This window comes from Equus caballus, chromosome 1, assembly GCF_041296265.1.
Source record: "Equus caballus isolate H_3958 breed thoroughbred chromosome 1, TB-T2T, whole genome shotgun sequence".
NCBI lineage: Eukaryota > Metazoa > Chordata > Mammalia > Perissodactyla > Equidae > Equus > Equus caballus.
Genome location: NC_091684.1, coordinates 194,234,098 through 194,256,346, shown reverse-complemented (window position 1 = coordinate 194,256,346; position 22,249 = coordinate 194,234,098). Strand labels below are relative to the sequence as shown.

General features: G+C 38.7%; 1 non-coding gene across 1 annotated transcript; it reads left to right on the top strand.

Moving 5' to 3' along the window:
- The first annotated feature begins 1,043 nt into the window (after positions 1-1,043).
- Positions 1,044-1,146, top strand: LOC111769669 (U6 spliceosomal RNA). The gene has a single exon (XR_002802448.2). It is a non-coding gene; the product is annotated as a U6 spliceosomal RNA (small nuclear RNA).
- Positions 1,147-22,249: the final 21,103 nt, after the last annotated feature.

Below are 22,249 nucleotides of genomic sequence, written 5' to 3'. Positions count from 1 at the left end.
TAGGCCTTCCTTCTGGGAGCTTTCAATCATAAACAGCTATTGTCCAGGCCTGCCACACCTTCATCAATTTAGGTTTCTAGTTTCTCCCTTAACAAAGTCAGAGATAATCCAAAAAGGGCTGGCTGGGATTCCAATATACATGACATATGATAGGAATAAAAGAAAGTTTAAAGAAATAAGGAACACTCACTTCAGGTATTTTAGAAATCTCTGCTATCAAAATAATTTGAACCAAATTCCAAAATTAAAAAAAAAAGTATTGAGAATCAATAAAAGATTTTCAAAATAGATTCATCAAAACCTTTCAACAATATTCCAGCATACACATAGAGCTGAGCAAACCCAGTTCCTTAAGCCCTATTTTTTAAAAACAGAAACAGCCAAATAGAAAGGAGAACCCAAGTAAATGGCAAAAAGTCAGTCTATAGAAATTAAAACAGGGGCCAGCCCCATGGCCGAGTGGTTAAGTTCACCTGCTCCACTTCGGCAGCCCAGGGTTTCGTTGGTTTGGATCCTGGGTGTGGACATGGCACCGCTTGTCAGGCCACCCTGAGGTGGCGTCCCACATGCCACAACTAGAAGGACCCACAACTAAAATATACAACTACGTACTGGGGGGATTTGAGGAGAAGAAAAAGAAAGAAAAAGAAGATTGGCAACAGATGTTAGTGCAGGTGCCAATCTTAAAAAAAAAGAAAAAAGAAATTAAAACAATGAGAAGAATATCGTCAGAATAAAATTAAAAGAATAAGAAGGAAAAGGTAAAAATCTTATGTCAGTTCAAATCAAATAGCCTATTCACGATAGCAAACTCTCCTAAGGCTAAGAAGGGAAGAACTGTGCAGGGGAAGTCTATCAATTTAAAGCATCCTCAACTATGAACCATAACTCATGCTGATAGTGTAAACAAGTAAGACATGGAAAAAGCCAAGAATAAAGCCCAGCAGGACAATTTGGAGATCCAACAATAACAAACTTGCAAAAATCTAACTATCACTTTATTACATCTACTGCTATCACAAGGCAATAAAAAGAAGACAATAGTCGTTGGTCAGCACATATACTAAAACTGAAGTTTTACAGGAAAGATTTCTGCAACCCCTGTGCAAGGATGACATTCAAATTCTTAAAGTGTTTCCTATTTTTTTTCAAAAAGAAATGCAGAAAGGATGCATCAGAAACCAATGAAATTAGTAACATTTAGGAGCTAAATGGGAACAGAGTGGAAGGGACTGTGCAGTTGGCCGTGACTCTTCTGATTATACATTTAGATCTAGTTTTAACAGTGACTTTTTGAATCAGCTTGTTTCATGTGCTCAAAAAATAAAATTAAAACACTAAGAGAATAAAAGCTCAAATAATAGAAATGATATGACCTAACTACAGCCCAAATTTTAAAAAACAAACATAATCATACCGCACGGGAAAAATAGAACTAACCTGAGTAACTTTGGAACATGATGCTTTGACTCTATACCCTCGGTCTAAATCCAAAAGGAACTGTAAATAAATATGGAAATCTAGTTAGAGGGTCTGTTTTTGATAGCAGTGTGAGTTAGCAATTCTGAAACTACCTTCTGTGTATTGTAGGACTGAGCAAATGATTAAGTGTGTAGAGGGTTAAAGAAAGCCAGATCTCTCACTATTGGAGAAGGCAGTTACAAATATGGAAAGGGGAAGGCTAAAATGAACCCTGTGCTGCTGAACTGGAATGAAACTCAGTATAACTCATAGATTTTAATAGATAGATGGATGGATAGATAGGTAGATAAAGAGAAAGAAAGAAAGAAATTGTTGTAGATATATTTATATTTCTTAGCTTTCCCTGTTGAAAGGGCCTAGAAGCAAAGACACCCCAGCAGCAATGAGCACACCCTAAATCCTGATCTTGGTTTCTAAACACCATCCCTCATTAAAAGGAGCTGACCTCCTTGTAAATATAGTTGACTCTTAGTATTGAGGCAGGGAAAGTAAAAGGTGAGCCTGGAACATGTTGGAGTACAGAAAGTAAAACAGTGCACAAAAAAATAATGGAGGCATGCCAAAAGTACACAGGAGCCAGTTTGAAGGGTTTCCATTGGCTAAATATGAAACAAGTTGAACAGTAAAATAAAATAATGATACCCACAGAATATTCATGTGATAAACAGAAATCCATGGGTCTGTACTTGCATTTTAAAAAATGAATAGGTAATTTAATGAGAGAAGGAAAAATGTTTCCTTCTATTACAACTAGGAAATGGAGAGAGAACAATGAAGTCACAAAATTATGATGTGGCCAATACATTCTGTCTAAATTTAGCCACTTGTCCTTCTGAAAGCTCAATGAGGACAGAGGTCAAATTAGTGGCACCCTTATGATAGGATAACAAGACCCACTTGTTTAGCAAATAAATTAGCAAGAGCATTGCCTTTGGCTTCTGTAGTTATCTCAGAAATACAGGCTTATACTTTAACAACTGATATTTCCTGGGTATTTAATAAATTCTAATATGTCATTGATCACTATCATTTTTCTATCAGGTTACCTGAATATGTCTCAAATCCCCTTTGCTTCCATAGCACCCCAAAATCATGAAACATGTGTCTACTATACGTTAAATGTTTACTATTTGCCTTTTTCTAGAACGCAGGCTCAATTCAAAGCTGTTAGTTTAGCCACTTGGGAAAAACAGAACTTTAGGCAATGGAGTTGATTTGATGGGTGCATATTCCATGATGACTGCATCTTGGTCCCGCACAGGAAATATCTTTTTCATTTTAAAGACAAGGTCATCTATAAACAAAAATTGAATCAGAATTCATGAAAGGAGTATCTGTGAGAGCAATCCTGGACATATCTCTTCAGTTACAGCTGAAAAGTTATGTCATTTCCCTTTATCTGGAAGGAATAAGATCTGAACAGTGTTGAATTGTGATACGAGAAGCAAAAAGTAGGACAACTGCAAGCAGTAGAATGAATGCAGAGAAACGTTGAAGGTTCGCCTAGAAGTAAGAGATCGCACAGTCCCAGGGCAGAAATTACAAAGGAGACTGTAAATGCCAAATGGGCCTAGCCAAAGGGTCGTTTGCTACCATGGTAATGGAGATCACTAAACTTTAAAGCATTTACTGGCCTCACAAGGGGGTATCTGTTCTCTGGCTAATTCTTTCTGTTGTTTCTGGTTAGTGCTTCAGGGCAAATAGGAAAAAAAAGATCTCTTGAAAAAACCCGATTGGGTCTCAAAGAATAGACAAATTAACTCTTGGGATTTATCCCCTTAGCTTTGGCTAAGTCAAATAGGAAGCTAGTTTACATGAAATTTGCCAAACTATAATAATGGAATTTTTTTTCTGTAATAATTATCTTTGCTCCTAGTTAAGGCATTTGCAGGTGCTCTCATGCTATCATGCAGCTGCTATGTAAAAAGTGATGAGGATTTTTAGGCTGCTTAATTTTAAAATGGCTTATGATGAGGATTTTTAGACTGGTTAGTTTTAAAACTACAGATGAGATTCAGGCTCCAAGGAGTGGAATTTGTTTGCCCCTTTGTTGGGAAACATTTACATTTCTAAGGGAAACCTCTATCTGTGAAGATGCCTCCCTCTCTGTGCCAGGAAGAGAGGGGGATGGTCTTATCTCTAGAGGCTCTTGGTCAATGCCAGAGGCAAGAACTTAAGTTGGTTGCTGTCTGGCAATCTCATGTAACTGGTTTAGGGTGGTGGTGTCTAACCTTTCTAACCTTTGCTTAATCCGATTTGATTCTTGTCTAAAAGTCATGGGATCACCCAATGACCAGACCCCACCCGCACTGATACCATTTTAACTTTTTTTCATGTTCTTTCCTTTGTCTTGTAAAGAGATGAATCATATACCTATGCCTTATAAAATTAGCCCTAACCCTCAACTCGGGGCAGCAGCAGAAGCTCTGACTGCCCGTGGGTCCTGTCCCCACGCACCAGCTCTGCCTGCCCATGGCTCCTGTCCCCATGCCAGCAGGGGCAGCAGCGGCTCTGCCAGCCCATGGGCTCTGTCCCCATGCCAGCGGGGGCAGCAGAAGCGGTGGCAGCAGAAACTCTGACTGCCCATGGGTCCTGTCCCCATGCTATTCTACTCTCTAAATAAAAGAGCACTACTGCCAGATCTTGAGAGTCTAAGAAATCTTTCTTTCGACTCCTCGGCTCACCGACCCCGCATCAAAAGGGACATTCAAGTGATGATTCTGTGCCAGAAGGAGACAGAACACCGCAGGGCCAGCCCGTCTCTGGATAAGCGGGATGATTAAAGGGAGGGATGACAAATCTCGAAGGGACCACCCAGCCCACTGACAGCAGTAGAGACCCACTGTTATTAAAATGACGACTGGAGGCGCTGTGATCCTGAAATGGGCACCTCGTTTATGCAGCGAACAGCAAAGCACCGTAGTCTGCAAGTGGGTACTTCCTGTACACGCCAACAGCAAATTGCTTCCTAGAAAATCCAAAAGCAGGCAGCTCAACACTTACCTGGTGCCTACCTGGTTTGATTAGTCCAGACAGCCCCAGCCAATCGGCGGCATCGGAAATTCTGACTTCCAGCCATGGGGCGGGGACTGCACCCCTCCCCAAGCCCCAACCCTAGGGCTGAGCCTTTGTGTTGGATTAGATTCTCTGCTTAACTCTCCTTTTTTGGTCCAAGAATTTTCCATTTTTTCTTTAACATAAGAAAGGAAATATCTTCCGGGAAGCTAAAATCAAACTGAAAGAAACATTTGTGATATATATCAGCTTTTACAAATCTGCAATTTGTTATGATTTGTTTTTTGTAAATAAATATATACTTTTGTACCCAATGTTATATTCACAATTTCAAATTATTTTTGTTAGGGAAGCCCCTAAAACTGAATAAACTTCAGGTTTCACAAAACTTGGAGCAATTGGCTGTGATTCTGGGACATTTGAAAGTGACAGTTTGACTTTGGTTTCCTATGGATTCGAATATGGAGGGGATATCTGGATTGAGATGTCACTTTACCTGTGAGATCTTCCTCCAAGGACAGCTGCTTGGAACTGAACCAACAGTATCTAGTCAAACTCATTTCTTGCCTCCACCTTACAGTCCTAGGGAACTTGTCTACACAAATGAATTTATTTGCCTTCTTTTTTCAAAACAATGTACCTTAATGTGCATCCCCTTTTCACCTTGGCTTTCAGACTTTCTTATAAATATAAGTCCAATTAGTTTACCTCAAACATCTGTTCATATTAATTCCTTTTATGCTACATCTGTTTTGGTTTTTTAACCTGAATTATGCCATTTTATTTATTTATGCCATTGTATGATATTACAACCTATCAACTCATCTTCCTGAACTGTCTGCAAAATAATAAATAAATTATTCATAATAAATAAACATTCTTCCAAACCCAAAATAGTCAAAGAAAGGAGTCACTAACTGATCAGTCTTTATTCACAGGTCAATATCAAAGAGTTACCTTGATAATCACCAAGCATTCATCCAGCCATCCATCTTTGATAAATACATTTTAATGCCTACTATATAACAACTACCAGCAGGTGAAAAGAACATAGTCCTAGTATTAGTCAAAAGATCACGAGTGGCTTTATAAAGATGTCCCTTATAAAATCCTTATCATCTATAGAACACAACACTGAGATTTGAACATAGTTACTACTCAATAAATATCTGTGGGTTTACTATAATTTAATATTTCAGCAAAGGAAAAACATAATCTTGGATCCAGAAATCCTTTATCTGAATCCTAGATCTGCTGCTTTCTAGTTATGTGACTTTAGGGAAGCCATTTAATAGCTGTGTGTCTCTAGTTCTCCAATTGTAAAATAGGTTAACAGTTCCCCTCCACCTACCTAACAAGATATTTGTGAAACTGTGAGGCTGAGATACATGAGCAAGTGCTGGGGCAAGGGTGTGGTAGAGGTGACAGTACCCGGTCCATCCTTATAGTCTAGTGGGAAAGACAGAAATGCTTCATCATGATCGCCATGGTGGAGGACTCTGCAGAGCACAATGGAACAAAGTGCCTCCTTCTGCCTTTGGAGTCTGTGAGGGTTAAGAGAAGAAGCACCTTTGAAGTGAGACTTGTAGTAAGAACATGGTACATCCAAAGGAAAGGGAGGGCATTCCAGGCAGAGGGAATCACTCCTGGCAAACACAGGGGCATGGGAATCTGTGACATATTTGAGAAACTACATGCAGTTCATCATTTAAGAAAGCATGAGCGGGGAAAAGGTGAGGTAGAGCACAAATTAAGAGAAAAGAAGTGGAAGATGACAGGAGTGGGTGGACAGACAAGGGGAGATCATGAAGAACGAGCATCACGCACTGTGCATGACTTTGGATTCCACCAGTCGAGCTGCAAGACACCACTGAAAGATTTGGAGGAAGAGAGGAATACAGATCTGCTTATTATCCAGACCATCTGACCCAAGAGAGGAGAACAAATTGCAGGAGGCAAGACTCGTATTAGGAAATGCAATCATTCTTCCAGATCTCCTGGCAGGTCTGGTGACCATCTGATCCTCTCTCCATGTTTCCAGCAAAGTTTACTGTCAGATTCGGCCCCACTCCTGGCCCCCAAGACCAATACCTGCCCATTATCCTTCCAGTGCTGTATACCTTCCATTACACTTATCATCCCTCTGAAATTATCAGATTGTAAAACAAACTAAACAAGTTGGAGATTAGGAAAAGTACATTGGTGTGATAAAATCACAGATAACAATGATGGTATTAATAGCCAACATCTACTGAGTGTGCCTAAGTGCCGCGTACTATGCTAAGCATTTCACATACGTTATTTCATTTAACCCACACAATAACTGTACAGTTATAGTGATGATTATTGTCACCATTTTACAAAGGAGGGAAAAAGTTTAGGGAAGTTTCATAACCTGCCCAAGCTCACACACCAAGTAAATAGCTGAGTTCAGCCTCAAACCCAGGGCTATCTGACATCAATACTCCTACCCACCATCCTATATGGGGCACCAGAAATGACAAGATGGACATTGCCTCAAGTATTTTCGTATTAAAGAAAATGGGGCCACATCTGTTTTGTGGCTGATAAAACCTGAGATGTCAAGGTGATATGCATTTTCTAAATTTTCCACAATTAATTGTGTAATTAAAAAACAATTAGCAAAAAGTTGCTTATTTACTAACTCTGTTTATTCATAACAAACAAACCAGTAAGCTGTATAGTGATAAAATCTCAAAAATGTCCTCTTTTGCTATTACAGAACTGACCACTGGATCACACTACCACAAAAAGTCTATCCACAAAAGAGACACTGGCTTTAGCCTGCATAATGAATGAGAGGAAACGTCAGCCAGGTCGTCTAAAATAGTGAACATTCAAATATTATGTTAATTTAAGAGGAGAGTAAATTTTCCTTAGTGTTTCTTTATGCCTCACTGGTTCTAAAATCAAGATTTTGAGCTGTTAACAAAATTTTATGCAACAAGATAAAATCAATAAATGAGGAAAATGGGACAAAGGGAACAGCATTTTTTTTCTCAGCAGATTTGGATCCCAAGTTAGCCCCTGTTTAGTTTAATATGAAAATGAATTTGCAGTATCTAAGAATATGCAAAGTGTGGTAGGCAGGATTCCAAGATGCTCGCTCAGGATCCCCACCCCAGGTGTACATACCCTAGATAATCCTCCCCACTGAGTGTGGGCCCTACTGTGAATCTGATGGACTTTACTCCCTTGGGTAAGTGACCCATTATGATAAAGATGAAGGGATTTCACAGATGTAATTAAGATCACAAATTAGTTGCTTTGGGGTTAAATAAAAGGGAGATTATCCTGCATGGGCCTGACCCAATCAAGTGAGCCCCTTTAAGGGACTGAGGCCTTCCAGAAGGAAGAGATTTAAAGCATGAGAAAGGGTCCTGCTGGCTTTGAAGTGGTAAGCATCAGGTTGTGAGAGAGCCACACGTGTAGGACGTACCAGCACCCCTGAAGTACTGAGAATTCTTGGTCCCTGGCCAACAGCTAGCAAGAAAGTGGGGACCTCAGTCCCACAGCTGCAAAGGAACTGAATTCAGCCCAAAACCATGTGATCCTGGAAGGGACAAGGGCCTCAGATAAGAACACAGCCCAACACCTTGACTGTAGACTTTTGAGATCCTGAGCAGAAATCCCAGCCGCACTGTGCCCAGCCTTCTGACTTCCAGAACTGTAAGATAACACACAGGTACAAATTATTTTAAGCCACTATGTTTGTGGGGATTTGTTATACAACAATAGAAAACTAGGACACTGAGGCACGGATGTGGCCCACTGCATGCTGAACACATGAAAAGCACCGGCCTCTGACACCAGCGCCTCACAAACACAGAACTAATTGCCCTCCAGAGCAAACCACGCACAGAGAAAAGCAAACATCTCTAAACCAATCTTACATACTCTGAGATTTTTATTGTTTTGCATTTTTCACCAATGCAATAGAAAGACAATGCCTCAAGATTGAAACGATCTGAGGAAATAGCAGAGGTCAAAATATGAATAACTTCAACAGCTCTTATAGCAAATCTACATTCTGCCACCATACCTATTACTCTTGTTTCTTTCTCGAGACCGTGAACCCCAGGTTTCTAAAGGATGAAGTCTCTGTCTCAAGAACTGCATAAAGACTAGAACTCAAGCCGGCCTATTCTTTCCCCTTTAGTACTGAGACTTCATTCACTCTGACTTGTCACAAGTTTGCAAGGACCTATTTTCTCTGCTTTTTTCATATTGCAATGTCTCAGGATTGGCGATGGGGAAATTGCATGGTGATGGGCTAATATAGCCAGAAAAATTAGATCCTATTCAGCTTTATATCCCTGGAGCCCGTATCTCCCTACCAACCATGTTTTTAGTGTTAAAAATATGAGAGGTGTTGAGAAATAGCACGTTTTGTTCCACCCTCATTCTTTCTCTCCCCCAACCCCACCCTTCATACACACATTCTTATTTAGGTGATAATTTTAAAAAATAGGGCTGAAGAAAGGAAGGCATTATTTTCTAATAGTATGAGAAATAGACTTAAAGTCTGAATTCTGGCCAATACGAAAATGTTCTATAACTAAAAATTTCAAAGAAGGTAGCCCTTCGGCTACAAGCAATTTATTTGCCATTTCAGAAGCTGAAATAGGGAAACTCAGCAAATGGATTACAGATGTGAATTGCTGCTGGGAGCACAGATAGCAAAGGCATTTTGAAGCTATTTCATTCACTGAGTAAGATCGATGCTGACCTCACTGAAAACCAGGATTGCTAACAGGTCTAGGTTCCAGAGGATAATTCATTAGAAAACACGAAAACTGTTTCTAAAATTAAAGGAGTTCTCTAATTGTGAATTTTTTCATTAACAGATTGCTATACATCTACGAAAGGGTGATTGGAATCTGCATTTCAGGACAATCTGAAATTATACTAGTACCACAAAGATGAAAGTGTGCAACCAAAAAAACAAATCCTTTGGCACATGGCAAAAACATACACATATGCATATACTTAAATATAAACAGGAGGTCATATATATTTCTTTCCCATAGAAAACACCATTTCCAACAATGTAGTGACATGAAAAACAAACCCAAATTATATATAAACTCAAGATTTTAAACCAGGAAAACCAAAAAGTGGCTAAAAGCACTGTTTTACTTTATTACGAGAGTATTAATTTTGGGATGCCTAGCAGGGAAGATGAAAGGAAGAGAGAAAGGGAAGGAGGGAGGGAGAGATTGGGAGAGGGAGGAAGAGAGGGAGAAAGAGAGAGAAAGCGAGAAAGAAAGAAAAAAGGGGAGAGAGACAGAGGAGGGAGTTGGAGAAAGGAAGGAAGGAAAAGAAGGAATGAAGAAATAAAGAAAAGAAGGAAAGAAGAAATAAAGGAAGGAAAGAGAGAAAGGGAAGAGCTGTCAGACGGAATCAGTTTGCATCCCAAATCTCCTTTACTCACTCAACAAAGATACATTATGAGCTACGTATTTGTGCTTGTCACTAAAGATACAAAGCAGCTTAGGACAAAATCCAGTGAGAATAAAAATACACAAATAAACAATTACAATGCAGTATGAAAAGGGTTATAATACAGGTTTGAGCACAACTATTAACTCTGCCTGAAGGCTTCAGTTCACTTTCCAGAGATGACATTTTAATCGGCCCTCAAAGGGCTAACTAAAACAGCTTTTGCTAAGATGGGGTGAGGAAGTCTAGATATAAGCTTAATACCTAAGAGAAATTCCAACTATCTCAATGCTTTCCCTCTTAACATCCCCACCAACTCCACACTCACCTCTCAAACTCAGGTATCGTATCTTGCTCCTGCTAGTTGCCCCAGATGAATGACACATCCTTCTGGAAAGTAACTCCTTGGAAGATGCTGCGAGACAAGGAAGTCTGCTGATCTGTATCACACTAGAAGATAAAGAGGCTTTGAGCCTCTTTGAGCAAGACACAAAAATTTGTTGTTTCATGACAGTTGGAACTAACTGAAGGAAGATATCAGGAGACCCAAAAAGGTATAAGACCACGAGGTTAATTGGGAATCTTCTGAGAATGGTGTTTGGTGATGGCACCACACAGCTAGTGCCACACACACACAAGCTATACATGAATGATTTTCTTTAATTCAAGGAGCTGAACAGAATATTAGAGATGGCAGAAAAAAAAAGAATTCATGAATTGGACTATAGATAAATAGAAATTATCCCAACCAAATCATACTGAAAAAAAATAAGACTGATGAAAAATAAACAGAGTCTCTGAAACCGTAATTGGGTTACATATGTAAAGATGCCCACTCAGCATTTCCATTCAACACGGGGGATCAGAATTGGCCACCCAAAAATGTGTCTCTTTGCCTTGCTTTGATTATTTTTAAGAACAAAGACTCTAAAAGAAACTTTGACCTCCTCCTCTGACTGCCTAAAAGACATATAAGATAAAAGGCCTGTCCCCATGACAGGCCATCACAATAGATGACTCTGGGTAGCAGTAGATGTGGGAAGATCCTTGCTAAGCCCGCTGCCCCCAACACCCTTCTTTGTTTTTAGCTGAAGATAGTATTTAAAGTAACAGCTTCCACAATTTTGGTGAGTTACTCGGCTTTCCTGGGTTTCTCCCATGTCTACCTGTTATAAATCTTTGTTTGATTTTCTCCTGTTATTCTGTCTCAAATCAATTTAATTTGTAGACCAGCCAGAAGGACCTAAAGTGGGTAGAGGATTTGTCTTCCTCCCCTACATCAACATGATACAGGAAGTCTGAGCCAGCACAGTAAGATGAGGGGAAGAAAGATATACACACTGCACAGGATTAAACACAACTCTTCATTTACAGATAACTTGATTATGTACACAGAATGTTCATTTATATATCTTCTATGGCTCTTTTAGTTGAGTAGTTATGACAGAGACTAAATAGCCTGTAAATTCTAAGATATTTACTCTTTGGCTCTTTACAGCAAAAACAATTTCTGCCTCTGAAAGAAAACCTTGAGAAATCTACAAATAAGCTATTACAATTAATAAGCAAATAAAGCAAGACAGCCTGATGAGAGAGCAGTAGAAAAATGTCTATTTTCTTTCTACATACTACTAACAATATGAAAGTGAAATTTAAAATTTTCTTTTATAATAGAATAAAAAATATAATTTGGAGTAAATTTAAGGGATGTGGAATATCTGTACACTGAAAACCACAAAACGTTACTGAGAAATACTGAAGATGTCAATAAATGGAGATACAAAACATCTTAATATGAAAAAGATGTCAGATGTCTCCAAATTGATCAATAGGTTCAAGGCAATCTTGGTCAAAATCTGAACAGGATTTTTTATAAAAATTGATGAGATAATTTTAAAATATGGAAAAGCAAAGAACCTAGAAGACCAAAAATAATTTTTAAAAGAAGAACAAAGAAGACTTACACGACCTGATGTTGAGTTCCTGTACAGCCTGTAAGTCTATAAGGATTTATACAAGACTTACTATAAAGCTAGTAAATCAAGACAGTGAGGTATTGGCATAAGGAAGACATAAATATCAATGGAACAGAATAGAGACTCCAGGAATAGACCCACACTGATATGGCCAATTGATGTCTGACAGTGTTACAGTAACTCAGTGTGGAAAGATCACCTTTTCAACAAATGATACCAGAATAACTGAATACCTGTACAGAAAAAAAAATAACCTCAACGCTTATCTCATACCATTCAAAAAACAATCAAACTGGATGGTAAACGTCAATGTAGAAACTAAACCATTAAACTTCTAGAAGAAAATAGAGAGTCTTTTTGAGCTCAGGTTAGGCAAAAATTTCTTAGATAGGGCAAAAAAACACGAGAAAAATGGTCTATTTGACTTCATCAAAATTAAAAACTTTTGAAGACACTGTTTTGAAAATGAAAAGACAAGCCATAGACTGGGAGAAAATACTTGCAAACTATATACCAGGAAAAAAAAAAAACACTCGTATGTACCATAAAGAATTGAAACTCTAAGACAAGACAATCTAATTAAAAATGGACAAAAGAAAATATACAAAAAGTCAACAAGCACAAGATGCTCAACATCATCGGTCATTAGAGAAATGCAAATTGAAACTACAATGAGATACCATTACACACAGAATGACTAAAATTTTTAAAAATTGATCATTCCAAGAGTTGATGAGAACGTGGAGTATATTAGTTTGCCGGGGCTGCCATAACAAAGTGCCACACAAACTGGGTAGCTTAAACAACAGAAATTTATCGTCTCAGAGCTCTGGAGGCTGACTAGAGGCCTGAGATCAAAGCGTCAGGGGGGTTCGTTGCTTCTGAGGGCTGAGAGAGAATCTGCTCCATGCCTCTCCCCTGGCTTCTGATGGTTCTGGCAATCTTTGGCCTTCCTTGTCTCGTACATGAATCACCCTGGAAACAATCCAAATGTCCATCGACAGGTAAATTATAAACAAAATGTGGTATATTGACCACAAAATACTACTCAGCAATAAAAAGGAGTAAACTGATGATACACAAACAACTTAGATGAATCTTTAAAAAGTGCTAAGCAAAAGAAGCCAAAAATAAAAGACTACATATTTTATGATGCCATTTACTTGAAGTTCTAGAAAAGGCAAAACCATAGTGACAGAAAGTAGGTCAATGGTGGCATGGGGAATGACTGCAAAGGGGCATAGGGAAACTTTCTGGGGTGATGGAGGTTCTAAATCTTGCTTGGGGTGGCAGCTGCAATACTGTACACATTTACCAAAACCCAGAGAACTTAAAATGGGGTACATTCTATTGTACATAAATTATACTTCAATAAATCTGCTTAAAAAAATAGTGCCACATTCTAAAATACTCAGAATTAGGTAAAAGATGCTTTTATTCTCCAGTAAACATGGCAACACTAATACAAACATACATAAAACACGTATCAAGCAGAGTGCTGCAGTGAAACAAGAACAGGTTTTTTAACCCAGACACATCTGGAAACAAAACTCAGTTTTACTCTATTGTTGATCAGACTACTGCCTTGTGAGTCTTATGGGAAGCACTATTACAAAACACTTGACGTTACCCCTATGTGGTCACATAATTACCTGAGGTTTCTTAGAAATACCCATATTGAAACAATATCTTGCACACTCACCTTATTAGGAAAAGATACAATTTCTGGATAGCTATTCTTCAGAGATGCTATCGGAATCCTGAATCGTTCTTCAGTAATCATTTAGTTTATCTCTGTGTCAAAATTAAAGGTAAATTTGCAACTGCATCATTAGGATTCCATTTGACCACGAAAGAAATCTTCTCTGGCTAATAGCCTTCGGCACATACAAGTACTTAAGAAGATAGAATCTGGGGCCGCCTGGTGGCACAGTGCTTAAGTTCGCACGTTCTGCTTCGGCAGCCCAGGGTTCACCCGTTCAGATGCCGGTGCGGACATGGCACTGCTTGGCACGCCATGCTGTGGTAAGCGTCCCACGTATAAAGTAGAGGAAGACAGGCATGAATGTTAGCTCAGGACCAGTCTTCCTCAGCAAAAAGAGGAGGATTGGCAGCAGATGTTAGCTCAGGGCTAATCTTCCTCAAAAAAAAAAGAAGATAGAATCTGATTACCTCCACCTACTAGATAAAGCCAATATTATTAATGATGTGTTTCAATTGTATTTACTTATCTGGAGATAAGTAAATGGAGACTTATGGAGACAGCTAAAAATAATCATATAATATTGTCATCTAACCAACCATTGATTGCATTACCAGCCCCAGTTCTTCACCCCTCCCTACATTCACAGCCTGTGTCATAGGACTTTTGACCTCCTCCTATCAAAAGGTGTATTTTCCCACCCTTTGATTCTGAGCATGATCATATGACTTCCTTTGATAAAAGGAGATTCTAGAAGATGTTATGTAAATGAGGCTTATAAAAGCACTTACTTGTTCGTGCCTCTGCTATAGTCCTAAAAATATGCCTCAGTCATTTCACCTACAGATGAATGAGAAACACATGATAAGAATTGATTTGCACCTGTTGTCCCAGCCAGGCCAGTCTAGATCAACCAAAGGCAGCTGACACTCCAGCGTGGAAGCCCCACCAAGACCAACAAAGCTGCCTGGCCAACCACCCCACACACTGTGAGAGCAGCAAAAGGTTGTTGTGTGCCACTGAGGTTTCATGAGTGTTTGTCACCTAAAATGACTGCAGGGCCAGATAATCTGTCAACACATTCAACTTGAAGTTTCTTCTGAAAACACTCTTTCATCTGTAAAGCGTATCCCATTTTAATTTTGTTTTGAGAAAAGAAAGGCACTCTTTGTTTTTTAATAAGGAAAAACGGCCCATATATGTTAATAAACAGAGACATGAAATAAACACTAAAGAAGAATAAAATTAATATGCCATTCATAACAGAATAAATTATTACCTTTCTGTTCTTTAGGCATTTTTGTAGCACTTTTTGTTTCAAAATTGTTTTCTTCTTTCTTTAACATTGTCAAGTTGCTCGGTATACTTCAGACAGATTTCAGAGCCACAATTATATTCTGATATTTATTCTTCCTGTATATCTTGGATTTTGGAGTTTGTTCAGTTTTAAGACAGCTTTGAGATTTTCGGTCTGTAGCAAATGAAGGTGGATCATGGCCTGAATACTGTGCTAATGAAACGCTAATCGTGGCTCACGGCAGATCCCTTGTTCCGAGACGCACAGACTCCCGTAGGAAGGCATTGATATGCCCACACTCGCTCTTGCGGTTCACTTCCCAGACCTCCGCCTTCTCCGTCACACACTCTTACAAAGGTCGACCTGTCTCCATTCTTTCAAGGAAATACGTTGCAGAGTTTTGTCACATCCAGAATATTCAAACCCAAATTACACAGATGTTTGGGAGACAACAGGCATGAGAACCTAGAGTTGGCTTTAAAAGGCTTACACTGCCACGCACAAGTCATTGAACCTCTCTAAGGCATAAAGCAATAATCTGAGAAAAGGGTGTATAATCATAAAATCATATCCTCAGCCTCATCAGGTTGCTGGGGGATTAACATTATGCAAAGTGCTGAGGACAGTGACCCGCTCATCAGAAACTGGTGACAGATGTCAGCTCCCACTCTGCTGACTCCACAGGGCTCTACCAAAGCCTTTGCTCTCTTTATCTTCTAGTAGCACATGGCCAGACAGGGCCATTCACTCCTCTTTGCAGTACAGCAATTAGGTAACATACAGAAAAAATTTAAAGTGCATATATTATATATAAAATATATAATATATATTTCATACACATATATACTTCATACACAAACACAAAATGTTCATCCTACAGTAGTGAAAAATAGTCAATACCCTAAAAGAACACCAATAAGTCTTGTTTAAATTACTGTATGTCTATTCAATGGAATAATGTGCACCCACTAAAAATTAAATTGTTAAAGGTTATTTATTTTAGAGACTATCCACATTATGTTTTTAAGTGATGACTCATGCTATCCAATAGTAGGAAGAGAACAATTCCATTTAAAAACATATGTAGGAAAACAACTAGAAAGGCAAATAATGGTTACCAAGTGGTGAGATCTTCCTTGTGCCTTCTATATTTTCCAAGTTTTCAATAATGAACATGGATTATTTTTATAATCTTACTATTTATTTACCCACTTACATTTTAAATTTCATTCAAAAGATTTCCTCTACAATTTCCCTATACTTCATATAAACCCAATTACATTCAATGTATCTTTCTAGTGTACATATTTGCTTTGCCTACTTTCCCAAAAAAGTTCTCAGATCATCATTTTTTAAGTACTTTTATCAATAAAATCAAGTTAGTAAAAGATTCATACATTTTGATGACTACTTCATTTATGAATTTCCAGCACAGAGACTTAATCCCCCAAACTTTCAGGGAGTTAGAAACGTGGTGGGAACATGAGGGCCTATTTTTAAAATGTGGAAAAGAGTTGACCAGAGTTCTTTTACTTTATTCTTAGTGCAGAGATCAGCAATAAATTTTTGTCATCACGTCAGCCATGTTCTTTTCTCCAACTTATACATTTGTCAAGTCTTTTTATAGACATAAAAAAACTATAGTAATTATAAAATTGATCATTATACATAATGACCAAGCCTTTAGGTTAAAGAGGATCAGTAAGAAATTTGACTGGAAAAATGTAGAGTCCTGAGAAGACGAGGGAAGGTTGGGGGAGGGTCTGGTTATGTTACAACGCGACTGTTATGTTATTAATCTGCCATCCCACTCTCCCGAGTTGATTTAAGACCGGAAGTAACTGAACACAACTACAATGCTCTTCTCATGTATTTTCTGTTTGAACAGAAGTCCTGGCAGACTCCTGAGAGGGCCCAGGTATTCAAGATTTATAACTCAATTCCTCGAACTGGGAAGTTCAAGGAAATAGCCAAACTCCTACTTGTTTCTTTGAGACTTTATAATGGAGAAGTGTACTCTACCGCCTCAGATCAAGCATAGCAGTAAGCCAATTAAATGATAACATCACGGACAATTTTCTCAAGCTCCTGCCCTATTCAAATAGCCATAAATCAAGGTTCGTACCTGATTTCAAAAAGTGCCTGACCGCAGTGAATGCTGTGCGTGAACAGAAAAGAGCCAGGCGAGCTTGAAAAATTCTGAGTTTATCATCTTGTAGTAATTAATGATAAGCAACAGGGGATAAAGCCTCCCTTAGAAAGGAAACTAAAAAAACTTCTGCTGGTTGTTTACTGATCGTATTTTTATTTTGTTCATTCTTTTTCAGTTGCTTTGATTACTGCCGGAGTGGCTGCTCCTCGGGAAGGTACTATGTATTGTAGTTTGTTCCTTCTCTGCACATGCACCTCACTGACAGCTTCCTAAATCCTCAGGGATAGAGTGAGGTAAATGGTACAAGTAATTTTTTCCTAATTTACAGCTTTCAGCTACTGAGGCTGAGCTCCATCAATCTTCCTTAATCGCTTGGGAAGAACGCTCAATAAAGGCTTACCCTCCTCTTTACTTAAATAATATCAATTGGTTTAATTAGCAAACATTGTGAATACTCTTCTATTTATTTGCCAGATACTCATAACCTCTCTGATTCCCACCACTTTGGCATTAATGAGTAACCTATGTGATGTTGAATGATCTTAGTTACCCCAGTAGAAAGGGTCAAATATAAGCTCTTCTGCATCTTAACGATATTTTGTTAAACTGGATCTTGTTCTAAGAAATACAATTATGGACATTCTGTACCCTAAGTCCCGAACCCACGCTGAAAATGCCAACTATTACAGAGATTCCATATCGCTCCTTTCAAGAAATCGTGTTTGTTTGTTTTTAAGGCAAAAAAACAATGAGCCACTTTAAAAATATTCTGCTCCAATGAGATGCATGATGCTTGCAAGGCTAGTCTGGTATGGTGGAAAAAACGCTACCTCAGTCTTCAACTACTCGCAGTCTGTGTGACAACGTGCAAGTCATTTGACTTTGCTGGGTTTCAATCTCTGCATTTAATTAATACCATCGATACCATCGAATAAATGGTATCTTGAGTTCCCGTCAAACTTTAGAAGTCCTGTGTGCAAGCTCTGAGATTGTAATTCAAGACCAAGAGAGTAATAAAGTGCCTGTGGATTTGTAGAGTCATTTCCACAGAAGCACCATTTTACCCTTACCTCATTTGAGCCTTGCAACCTCCTGTGTGGCAAATAGGCTTGCACTATTAGCTACTTCTGCCAGATAAAGAAATTGAGCCTCAGAGACATTAATGCCTTCCCCAAGATCACAGGCCTAATAATTGAGCCAATACAATCAACTCCTGGGTCTTCTGACTCCAAGCCTAATGCTCTTTCCACAGTATTGCATTTTTTCTCACACAGGTCTGGGATCCAAATTTCGGAAACTGCATTTTCAAATGCGTTCTGTTAGTCTTCACATATCTCAGAAGATAATCCACAAACCCAGACGGCCCTCAGCGTGGATGATTGAAAGCCAGCTGCATACGGTTAAAGCATGAAGTCGCAGCTTAGAGAGCCTCCTCTCTCGCTCCCTTTGCTCTCTGTCACCTGGAGAGATGCTTCAGGGACATGGCAATAGTATGACAATAGTCAACTGGGAGATTTCAAACCAATTAAGACATTTGGTGATAAAGGAAGAACTAACCCAAAAAATAACTAACCAGAATAAATATGCAGGAAAATGGTATAAAATGTGGATAAGAAGCTATCAAATTTTAAATATCCAGTTCAAGTCTTATGTCCTTCTTTCAGACTCCCCTGGCTACTCAAGCTTTCACGAATCTCCTTCTCCTTGGACTTTCCATAGAGTGCACTGTCACTTCCACACAGGTTCAGACCTTATTCCCCTCGAATTGCCCTAATGTGAACACCTGGCTTTGGAAACCACCTCCACATCCAAATGGTCATGCCTCCTAGTTTCACGGTGCTCATCTATCCCCCGGAGACATATCCCAGCCCCTCTGCTAGAGGAGGAAGATGTGTTTCTACTATCCTGGTTAAAATGTAGGATTATCTTCTCCTAGGAGCATTTAAGTTCTAAGCACCATCGATCTAATTAATTATAAGCATAACTAGCTTTCTAGATTGGTTTATGACAGCCACACAATATTCTTTTCTGTGAGGAAAAAGTATTCTGATTTCTAAGTGACTATCTCCCAACTAATCTTGAAACATAGCCTATTCATAAACTGGGAGTGGTCCGCATTCCGACTCATTCTCTAAGATCACCTCTTCCCTAAGTTCACTGCAACCATCCACCTGGGTATGAGAGCTGCTGGCTTATCCTACTAACTTTCCACAATGTTTAGCAAAGTCCTAAGTCTACAGCATTGCTTAAAGCATTGCTGTTGATTGATCAAAAAGCAAATAAGTTCTGTGAATAGAAATAAGGTCATAGGAAAACCTATAAATTACAGCTGTCCAAAATCAGCAATTATTCCAGCATATGTTGAAATCCAAGCTATGCAAATATTTCAGAGTACTCTCTTTATATGTTGAGGCCTTGGGCTTACTGTTTTAGAAGAGTGAGCAGAAAGAAAAAATGGCATCAAACATAGGAAGAAGGAGAGGGAGATGAGAGAGAGAAAGACAAAGGAGACAGAGAGAGAATGGCATATGTGGGGAAGAGAGAATGAGGAAGAAAGAGAGGAACGTGATGGGAGACCCAGGGACAAAGAGAGAAGCAGTGGGAGACTGACATCAAAATAAAGTTGAAGCGTTATGAATAAAAATTACCCAAAGGGCTGGCTCAGTGGCATAGTTGTTAAATTCATGTTCCACTTTGGCAGCACGGGGTTTGCAGGTTCGGATCCCGGGCATCGACCTATACATGGATCATCAAGCCATGCTGTGGTGGTGTCCCACATACAAAATAGAGGAAGATTGGCACAGATGTTAGCTCAGGGAAAATCTTCCTCACCAATAAAAAAAAATTTACCCAAAGATAGGCCATTATTGATTACCTAAGGGAAAATAATCAATAATTTTTCCAAGTTTTCTGTTTCTAGACTCTTCTCGTTTTACTTTGCCCATTAAAGAGAAAGGAAATGGGAATAAAAAACATAAAACTGAGAAAATCTATTTAAAGTAGATTCCTGAATGATATTTCTCTGGGAAAACTGTGAAATAGATTAAGTTGGGGTCTATTTCGCCAATCTTTCAGTTAAAGATCCTTTCCACCTGCTTAGAGTCTGTGCCTCCTCCTGATCTGATTTTTGGATTAAAAAAAATCTACTTTTGGGAAAGGTTCTAAATTGCATTCACACTGAGGTATAAAAGACTGAGTGTAATGTTCAAGGCAAATGATTAGCAATAGTGTGTCCAAATAATTTGTCAAAATGAGAACACTTCTGAGAGTGAAAGGAGGTCGTATCAATAACCATGCCAGGGAAACAGACATAAAGCAGTACTGCTCTGCAGGAAAAGGGATGTGTGATTATTCCTGAGTAGGAGAGAGAGATTTAGAGCAAAGACTGCTTCCCTTAGTCTCTAAAACAAGACAGGTTCTTGCTTCATGCCTTGTAGTAAAGTCAACTCTACACCAGGGTCTCATCTGGATCAAATTACTACATTGAACTATTTTGTCTATTTTCAGGATGTTATGGAACAACAAGACATATATCACTTCAAATTATGATGCTATCACAGAGTTATTCTAATATGTTCTGCCTTCCTGAATACATAACGCAATAATTTACAAGCTTGTTGGCTGGTAGAGCTCAAATATCTGCCAATTAATTAGCAGTGCAAATGGAAATGCTAACAATTGCCTAATTTGCATTCATATGTGATTTTAGATAATCTAGGTCAAGACCTCTCCTATTTTTCCCAATTATAGAAAATTCGTGTTAGAACTCAAAACATATATTCTTAAAATAAGCAAGAGATATTTCTGGCAAATAAAATTTATACAGTAATATATATATACCTACACTTCATTAAGTCTTTGAATGTTAGGACCATAAACAAACCACATAATCAGCTGCCAGGAAATTTAGTCTGTTGATACTGAAAACTGGCAAAAATATCCATTAGAGTTAACAATATAATTTTACCACAAATCCAAGCTTTATAAAATGTCCTTTCCATTCAGTGTAACTTTTTCTAAAATTGCCCCACGACCACTTCTTTGGCCTCTTTCTGAGCAGAAGCACCCACAGAGAAAAGATGAGTGGTCGGATGAGAGCAGGGTGATAAACCCCCTCTGGTTTCTAGTCACCCATACCTGGTCTCTTCTTAATTTATGGCACAGACTGCAAGCTTACCAGAAGCTTTCTCTAAATAAGGAAACACACAAGCAAGGAACTCAAAATTCACTAGACATCCTAAGGTTAATTGCCTATTGTTCTGTGGATCTCCCAGCTAGTCCTGGTTTAGATGTGAAAAATCAGCACATTTTATATTTAATAAAAATTTAACGGTATTGTAATTAAAAACTATCCATTCGCCATTTACTCAAAATATATATATTGAAAATATACTCAATGTAGTGACACTGTCACAGGATCCGGGCTTATTAGCATGAACCAGACAACTAGATCCTTGTCCCAGTAGAGATTACACTGCAATGGGGAAGAGTCAGAAATTAAGGTCAGCGTTGGACTGTTCACATCTCTCTGTCGTGCCAAATAGAGGAGAATGTAAGCCATTCTTAGTCCATTTAAACTAAGTGATATAAACTGCCTAGCATGCAATAATACACGCTTATATGTGTAAGTGCAGGTCGGTAACTGCTGTGTTACTGAGACTACAAAGCCACCTGCTTAGATTCACAAGTGTTAAGGGGGCTCTTCTTCATCAGGTAGGTGACAGACAAACCTAGCCTTTTAACAATACACTATGATGCAGTTAAAAATATAATACTTCTGCTAGGCCCTTCACAACCAAGCAAAGCGTAAGTATTATTTATGAAGCTATAGAGCGCAAGTATTATTTATCAAATAGCATGATGATGATACATGTACTGCACACCTGTCGCTCACTGAGAAACACTGAGATCGTTTAATGCTCTTCACGCCCCCACAATTTCCATTCACACCTATGCCAGAGAGCTCGTGAAGTAGCACGACGCTCTCTCAAGACATCAAGCTCTCTTGAGCATTACGTGAGAGAACTTCCATATTGAGATGAGTCCTGAGACATGTCATCAGCAGAGTGGGTTTTTAAATGGAGAATCTTTCTGGAAATAGGATCAGCAGTCTCTTTAAGGTTAAAAACTAAGTGGATATCATTATACAGTCACAAATTAAA